This window comes from Bufo bufo, chromosome 4 (genome assembly GCF_905171765.1).
Source record: "Bufo bufo chromosome 4, aBufBuf1.1, whole genome shotgun sequence".
In the NCBI taxonomy this organism is placed as follows: domain Eukaryota; kingdom Metazoa; phylum Chordata; class Amphibia; order Anura; family Bufonidae; genus Bufo; species Bufo bufo.
The window spans coordinates 575,934,099-575,943,595 of NC_053392.1; the positions used below are offsets into that span (position 1 = coordinate 575,934,099).

The 9,497-nt window shown below is 42.7% G+C and overlaps 1 non-coding gene across 1 annotated transcript; it reads right to left on the minus strand.

The window, feature by feature from the left end:
- Positions 1–9,152: 9,152 nt before the first annotated feature.
- TRNAI-UAU lies at positions 9,153–9,246 on the minus strand. Its single transcript has 2 exons — positions 9,209–9,246; positions 9,153–9,188 (listed from the first exon to the last, which is right to left on the minus strand). It is a non-coding gene; the product is annotated as a tRNA-Ile (tRNA).
- Between the last annotated feature and the right edge of the window lie 251 nt (positions 9,247–9,497).

The following is a 9,497-nucleotide window of genomic DNA, read 5'->3' on the forward strand; positions in this document are numbered from 1 at the left end:
ATCTAACCCCTCAGATGAACACCGTAAAAAATGTAAAATAAAAACTGTGCTAAATAAACCATTTTTGGTCACCTTACATCACAAAAAGTGTAATAGCAAGCAATCAAAAAGTAATATGCACCCCAAAATAGTGCCAATTAAACCGTCATCTCATCCCACAAAAATCATACCATCCCCAGGATAATCGCCCAAAAACTAAAAAAACGATGGATCTCAGACTATGGAAACACTAAAACATGATTTTTTTTGTTTCAAAAATGAAATCATTGTGTAAAACTTACATAAATAAAAAAAAGTATACATATTAGGTATTGCCACGTCCGTAATAGGTTACTCTATGAAAATATCACATGACCTAACCCCTCAGGTGAACACCGTAAAAAAATATAAATAAAAACGGTGTAAAAAAAAACATTTTTTGTCATCTTACATCACAAAAAGTGTAATAGCATGCGATCAAAAAGTCATATGCACCCCAAATAGTGCCAATCAAACCATCATCTCATCCCACAAAAAATGAGACCCTACCTAAGATAATCGCCCAAAAACTGAAAAAACTATGGCTCTCAGACTATGGAGACACTAAAACATATTTTTTTTTGTTTCAAAAATGAAATCATTGTGTAAAACTTACATAAATAAAAAAAATGGTATACATATTAGGTATCGCCGCGTCCGTGACAACCTGCTCTATAAAAATACCACATGATCTAACCTGTCAGATGAATGTTGTAAATAACCCAAAAAAAAATAATGGTGCCAAAACAGCTATTTCTTGTTACCTTGCCTCACAAAAAGTGTAATATAGAGCAACCAAAAATCATATGTACCCTAAACTAGTACCAACAAAACTTCCACCCTATCCCGTAGTTTCTAAAATGGGGTCACTATTTTGGAGTTTATACTCTAGGGGTGCATCAGGGGGGCTTCAAATGGGACATGGTATTTAAAAAAAACAGAAATTTTGAAATTGAATCTCTATTTTCCATTAATTCTTGTGGAACACCTAAAGGGCTAACGATGTTTGTAAAATCAGTTTTGAATACCTTGAGGGGTGTAGTTTCTTAGATGGGGTCACTTTTTATGGAGTTTCTACTCTAGGGGTGCATCAGGGGGCCTTCAAATGGGACATGGTGTAAAAAAAAAGTCCAGCAAAATCTGCCTTCCAAAAACCGTATGGCATTCTTTTCCTTCTGCGCCCTGCCGTGTGCCGTGTACAGCAGTTTACGACCACATATGGGGTGTTTCTGTAAACTACAGAATTAGGGCCATAAATATTGAGTTTTGTTTGGCTGTTAACCCTTGCTTTGTAACTGGAAAAAAAAAATATTAAAATGAAAAATCTTCCAAAAAAGTTACATTTTGAAAAAGTATCTCTATTTTCCATTAATTCTTGTGGAACACCTAAAGGGTTAACAACGTTTGTAAAATCAGTTTTGAATACCTTGAGGGGTGTAGTTTCTAGAATGGGGTCATTTTTGGGTGGTTTCTATTATGTAACTAAGTGACTTCAGACCTGAACTGGTCCTTAAGAAGTTGGTTTTTGAAAATTTCTGAGAAATTTCAAGATTTACTTCTAAACTTCTAAGCCTTGTAACGTCCCCAAAAAATAAAATGTAATTCCCAAAATTATCCTAACATAAAGTAGACATATGGGGAATGTAAAGTAATAACTAATTTTGTAGGTATTACTATGTATTATAGAAGTAGAGAAATTGAAACTTGGAAATTTGCTAATTTTTCCACATTTTTGGCAAATTATGTATTTTTTTATAAATATAAATTATTATTTTTTACTCCATTTTACTACTGACATGAAGTAAAATATGTGACAAAAAAAAATCTCAGTCTCAGAATGGCCTGGATAAGTCAAAGCGTTTTAAAGTTATCACCACTTAAAGTGACACTGGTCAGATTTTGCAAAAAATGGCCTGGTCCTTAAGGTAAAATAAGGCTGGCGTTAATATATCTTCCCCATTAGGCCTCATTTATCAAAACTGATAGTAAGGATGTCTTTTTTGCCCTTAGCAACCAATCAGCACTCAGCTTTCATCGCGTAAACTGCTGTGAAAAAATGAAAGCTGAGCCCTGATTGGTTGCTATTGGAATCAAAGACAGCCTTCCTCTCAGACAGTTTTGATAAATGAGGCCAATGTACTAAGCAAAGCGCCATTCACATCAGTGACTGTTTACTTTTCATAAGAGTGTGTTCACACACCAGATTTACGCATATTCCATTTGAAATCTGTGTGTCAATGGGAATCTATGGCGTAGTTCATACAGTGCAGATTTTTCTGCCACCGATTTGAAATCCATGCCTTGGATTTCTGATGCAGATTCCACCGCAAATACACATCAGTTGTTTCTGATCAGTATTCATACTTGCCAACTCTCAGAATGTCTCTGAGGCTCTGAAAAAAAGGGGAGACCTCCTGGACTACAAAACTCAGTTTCCCAGGACTTCCTGGACATCAGCCCTGGGTGTGACGCGCCAGATACAGCCCTGTCGCACACACACATTGAGGAGGCGGAGCATATGTTAAAAGGGGGTGTGGTTTGTGTTAAAGGGGTTTTCCGAGACTTTTCTTCTGATGACCGAACCTCAGGATAGTGAAACAAATAGTGTGTAGAGCAGCACTTCTGTACCTTCTAGACTCCTTTAGAAGTTGATGGCAGCATTTTTGTCCAAAGATCCTTTATTATCAGTTAGTCCATGAAAACATGTACAAAAAGGTGCATAAAAAGCAGCAACGTTCCGACTACCACCTAGTCTTTGTCAAGCATAGTGTGAAATGCTGTCCCAAAACATTTATAGGGCATCCGATTCCACCCATAATATAAATAGACCAATGATATCAAGTGGATTTCCATTACCCAACCCAGGCTTGAAAAGCCCCCAATACATAAACACCACAGTGTATTACTAGACATAATTAACATATCGCGCATCCTAATATGGAGAGCATTCAGCGATGGACCCCTCACCTCATGCACCTTCATCCAGGTTGGCATCTCATAATGTGAAATGCGCATGCGTAGAATGTAACGCGATGTAACCCCATCATCAGTTACTCAAATCATGTGATCGGAACCCGCTCACATGATTGTTCAACCACTCCTCCATCGGTCCGTCCAGCACATTGTTTTGCCGACCGCTCCATGTCTCCACCCATTCATGATGTCATCTACAGCTGCAATGGCAGACCTGTGACCACACCTCTCCATGATGTCATCACCTCATGTGACCAACTTCAGATCACATGATCACAACATGGAGATATTCACCCAAAAAAAAGATAAATACTAGGAATACTGCAAATGGCCACCTGTATATCTTCATGCATGGTAAGGGTCCAACGCCGAGCACTCTCCACCTATATACACAAAACAAATGGGAAAATATAGTATGAAAATAGTTTTTAATTGATTTTAATATTTTCCCATTTATTTTGTGTATATAGGTGGAGAGTGCTGAGCGTTGGACCATTACCATGCATGAAGATATACAGTGGGATGTGAAAGTTTGGGCAACCTTGTTAATCGTCATGATTTTCCTGTATAAATCGTTGGTTGTTACAATAAAAAATGTCAGTTAAATATATCATATAGGAGACACACACAGTGATATTTGAGAAGTGAAATGAGGTTTATTGGATTTACAGAAAGTGTGCTATAATTGTTTAAACAAAATTAGACAGGTGCATAAATTTGTGCATTTATTGATTCCAAAACATTTAGAACTAATTATTGGAACTCAAATTGGCTTGGTAAGCTCAGTGACCCCTGACCTACATACACAGGTGAATCCAATTATGAGAAAGAGTATTTAAGGGGGTCAATTGTAAGTTTCCCTCCTCTTTTAATTTTCTCTGAAGAGTAGCAACATGGGGGTCTCACACAACTCTCAAATGACCTGAAGACAAACATTGTTCACCATCATGGTTTAGGGGAAGGATACAGAAAGCCTTCTTAGAGATTTCAGCTGTTTGTTTCCACAGTTAGGAACATATTGAGGAAATGGAAGACCACAGGCTCAGTTCAAGTTAAGGCTCGAAGCGGCAGACCAAGAAAAATCTCGGATAGACAGAAGCGACGAATGGTGAGAACAGTCAGAGTCAACCCACAGACCAGCACCAAAGACCTACAACATCATCTTGCTGCAGATGGAGTCACTGTGCATCGTTCAACCATTCGGCACACCTTACACAAGGAGATGCTGTATGCGAGAGTGATGCAGAGGAAGCCTTTTCTCCACCCACAGCACAAAAAGTGCCGCTTGAGGTGGGCTAAAGCACATTTGGACAAGCCAGCTTCATTTTGGAATAAGGTGCTGTGGACTGATGAAACTAAAATTGAGTTATTTGGCCATAACAAGGGGCGTTATGCATGGAGGAAAAAGAACACAGCATTCCAAGAAAAACACCTGCTACCTACAGTAAAATATGGTGGTGGTTTCATCATGCTGTGGGGCTGTGTGGCCAGTGCAGGGACTGGGAATCTTGTCAAAGTTGAGGGACGCATGGATTCCACTCAGTATCAGCAGATTCTGGAGACCAATGTCCAGGAATCAGTGACAAAGCTGAGCCGGGGCTGGATCTTCCAACAAGACAACGACCCTAAACACTGCTCAAAATCCACTAAGGCATTTATGCAGAGGAACAAGTACAACGTTCTGGAATGGCCATCTCAGTCCCCAGACCTGAATATAACTGAAAATCTGTGGTGTGACTTAAAGAGAGCTGTCCATGCTCGGAAGCCATCAAACCTGAATGAACTAAAGATGTTTTGTAAAGAGGAATGGTCCAAAATACCTTCAACCAGAATCCAGACTCTCATTGGAACCTACAGGAAGCGTTTAGAGGCTGTAATTTCTGCAAAAGGAGGATCTACTAAATATTGATTTCATTTCTATTTTGTGGTGCCCAAATTTATGCACCTGCCTAATTTTAATATATAAATGAACAGGGCACTCAAGGATAACCGTGACCATGTATTGGAAGCAATGATGAGCTTTATTATTAAAATAAATATAGTTAATAAAATAATTATTATTTTATTAACTATATTTATTTTAATAATAAAGCTCATCATTGCTTCCAATACATGGTCACGGTTATCCTTGAGTGCCCTGTTCATTTATATATTACATGCCCTTTTGTATTCAGTGAGTGGTCTCAATTTACAGGAGCACCTGGTGTCGTTTAGGTGTTCTGAGTGCGACATCTTCTTTATCTATTTACCTGTCTAATTTTGTTTAAACAATTATAGCACACTTTCTGTAAATCCAATAAACTTCATTTCACTTCTCAAATATCCCTGTGTGTGTCTCCTATATGATATATTTAACTGACATTTTTTATCGTAACAACCAACGATTTATACAGGAAAATCATGGCGATTAACAAGGTTGCCCAAACTTTCGCATCCCACTGTATACAGTTGGCAATTTGCAGTATTCCTAGTATTGATCTTTTTTTTGGGTGATTGATTTCCCCATCAGTTTGTTGTTTGGATGATGGATATCTCCATTGGTACCTAGTTCCACAATAGGGAGTTGTTTATATATTGGGCCCCATGCTGATGTTTAGTCATATGGTTAAGTAGCTGGCTAGGCCAGAAGGAATCGTATGTTGCGATCATGTAATTGGAAGTTAAAGGATAACTGTCACATTTAGACCCTAATTTCAATTTTCATATATGTAGTTACTAATAACATGATATTCCAGAATCAGTTACTATTAGACTGACTTACCCCATATTTAATAAGATTCAGCCCTTAGCAACCAGTCTGCATAAAACTGCAATCTCACTATTCAGTTAAGATGGCCGCCACTGCCCTCACCCTGAGGCTAATCCCGCCTGCCCTCACTAGCCAGTAACAATAGCCCCCCAATAGTGTCAGTAACCAGAGCCCTCCCCCCTAAAGGGTTAATCTCCTGCAGCACAAAGGGGTCCTCTTACCACATGTTGCTTTCATTTATACACTGAGCAGACGGCAGATCTCCCTTCCCAGTTGTGCGCTGCTTCGACTCTGCATTCTCCAGCTCTGCTGAGTGAGGGAGCGTCTGCCAAGCGCAGGGACAGGGAGAAGTGCACACAGCCCAGGCACTGTTATCAGCTGCTGGGGAGGACCTGGCTTTAATCATTTACTTACAGTCCCTGGCTGTCAGTAATCTGACCTTGCACGCAGCCTGCTTCTGCGTCCTCCGTTCTTCAACAGATAGACGGACCATGCCTAGCAACCCTATTTTAAGCACAAGTAAAAGTAGGCAGTACAGGGGACAAAAATGTGGAATTAAGGGGTAATTGAATACACAGTGAAAAGTTGAAATAGGGCCACCAAGGTGATATTAATCACCACAATCCAATACTCCAAAAAATATATATACGACAGTTATCCTTTAATGACATCATGGAGAGGTGTGGTCACAGGCAGGGGCGTAGCTAAAGGCTCATGGGCCCTCGTGCAAGAGTTCAGCTTGGGCCCCCCTTCCCTTAGTGCTTTGTGGTCAGGGGCAAGGAAGCACATTGCCTTCGTGCTGCCTGAAGCAGAAATTGAAACGGCACCTCCGCTCCATGCCAAATACTTGACCTAACCCCTTCCCTCCAGCCAGAGATCTAACTTGAACAACATCCACTTTCTATAATACTGGTGTCTTCATATGCAGCACAAGGGTCTTTGAGCCCCCTTAGGCTGCTGGGCCTGGTAGCGACTGCTACCTCTGCACCCCCTATAGCTCCGCCCCTGGTCACAGGTCTGCCATTGCAGCTGTAGATGACATCATGAATGGGTGGAGACATGGAGCGGTCGGCAAAACAATGTGCTGGACGGACCGATGGAGGAGTGGTTGAACAATCACGTGAGCGGGTTCCGATCACATGATTTGAATAACTGATGATGGGGTTACATCGCGCGTTTTTTTCTACGCATGCGCATTTCACATTATGAGACGCCAAGCTGGATGAAGGTGCATGAGGTGAGGGGTCCATCGCTGAATGCTCTCCATATCAGGATGCGCGATATGTTAATTATGTCTAGTAATACACTGTGGTGTTTATGTATTGGGGGCTTTTCAAGCCTGGGTTGGGTAATGGAAATCCACTTGATATCATTGGTCTATTTATATTGTGGGTGGAATCGGATGCCCTATAAATGTTTTGGGACAGCATTTCATACTATGCTTGACAAAGACTAGGTGGTAGTCGGAACGTTGCTGCTTTTTATGCACCTTTTTGTACATGTTTTCATGGACTAACTGATAATAAAGGATCTTTGGACGAAAATGCTGCCATCAACTTCTATTTGAAAACTAACCTCAGGATAGGTCACCAATATGTAATTAATGGGGGTCCGACACCCGGGACCCCTGCCGATCAGCTGTTTGAGAAGGCACCGATGCTCATAGTAGTGCTGCGGCCTTCTCCATATTTTCCTAGGCCATGTGATATCAGTTCATTTATCGCATGGCATAGGCACAGCTCAGCTCCATTCATACCTCCCAACTTTTGAATAGAGGCACAGTATGTGCCATGCCTCTAACTCTGCCCAAAGCATAACTATACACACCCAGTCCCCTTTACGCCCCCACATAGTAATTATTCCCCCTTTGTGCCAGCACACAGTAGTAATGTCCACACTGTGCCCCTCACAGTAGTTATGCCACCATGTGTACCCTTCACAGTAGTTATGCCTCTCACAGTAGCTATGCCCAGATGTGCCCCCTCACATTAGTTATGCCAGATATGTGCCCCCTCACAGTAGTTATGCCAGAAATGTGCCCCCTCACAGTAGTTCTGCCCAGATATGTGCCCCCTTACAGTAGTTATGCCAGAAATGTGCCCCCTCACAGTAGTTATGATCAGATATGTGCCCTCTCACAGTAGTTATGCCCAGAAATGTGCCCCCTTCACAATAGTTATGCCAGATATGTGCCCCCTCACAGTAGTTATGCCAGAAATGTGCCCCCTCACAGTAGTACTGCCCAGATATGAGCCCCCTCACAGTAGTTATGCCAGAAATGTGCCCCCTCACAGAAGTACTGCCCAGATATGTGCCCCCTTACAGTAGTTATGATCAGATATGTGCCCCCTCACAGTAGTTATGGCCAAACATCACACGGCTGTGTAGGAGCAGGAGTCCACAGACTGATTCCCGGCCTGCCCCGCTCCTCCTGCACAGTGCAGCAGCAGGATGTGTGACAGTACATTGTGCTGCTGCTGTTCAGCGCCGGCAGCTGAAAAGTGATGAACACTGAGGCAGCTGAGAGCAAGACATACCTCAGCCGCTCCAGGACCACGCAACAGCCTCTGAAATCTGGGACCTTCCCGCCGGATGTGGGACAGTTGGGATGTATGCCCACAGAAGTGAATGGAGATGAGCTGCAATACCAAGCACAGCCACTATACAATGTACAGCGCTGTGCTTGGTGAGCATGGAGAAGGCCTCGGCGGTCACAGGACATTGGTGTCTTCTCAAACAGCTGATCCGCAGGGTCCTAGGTCATCAGTATTAGGGCTGATGTACATGACCATATGCCCTCCGAGACATACAGTCTGTGAGCGGGCCAATTTCCCGGAGCGGCATACATCGTGCGCACGGGAGCGCACAGCATCATAGGTTACAATGATGCTGTGCGCATCGGGCCGCCAATGGGACTATTGTCCCGCACTCATAAGATGATATGAGCTTTGACGGGTGTGGCTATATTTCCACATAAGTGTTCAGAAAAGATGGTACTTCAACCATGTGAACACAACCTAACCATGCTTCTCTCGATCCGTTGCTGCGGCGGGAGCGATGTAATTCCCGACACGGACATGGCTCAGGAGAGGTGCTGTTTCCGAGAAAAGAAATCTGAAGTGCCCGCGCCCCTGTATTTTAGAAGCAAGCACTGTATTCCAGGCATGTAAACTAAACAAGACCTCCATACAATGGGTGGAAAGCCCCTACACATACACGCAGTCTGCGAACACTTACATATATACTGTACATACCATTAAGTGAGGATCACTAGCAGTACTCTACCATAATTCACATTTAATAAAACCACAGAATGCTCCCTGTGAGAGATCTCCCTGGAGAAGAGATATAAACCGCAGTCCATGAGGCACAATGAATAAAATAGTACATGAAAAGTGAAGGTAAAAGATCATGCTCCAGGTGAGGCTCGAACTCACAACCTCGGCATTGCTCTGCATTGTACTGCTGTATAAGTACCGCGCGCTAACCGATTGCGCCACTGGAGCTCTGAGATGTGTGCCTGCAGAACGCTTTATCAGCCTTCGCCAAGGGCGGTCCTATGATGTCATATTCCACGCCCACTACCTCCGTTCACCGTCTATTGTCAGCCGGGAGCTCCGAGTCAGTGAATGAGCGCTCCGGCCCCCCCCCCCCGTACAGCTCAGTGTGTGCCTTGTTCTGTATGGATTTATTGTTGTGGCCCTGACCTCTAGCGGCGCATTCTGATATTGCAGCTCTGCATTATCCAGTGTGACAG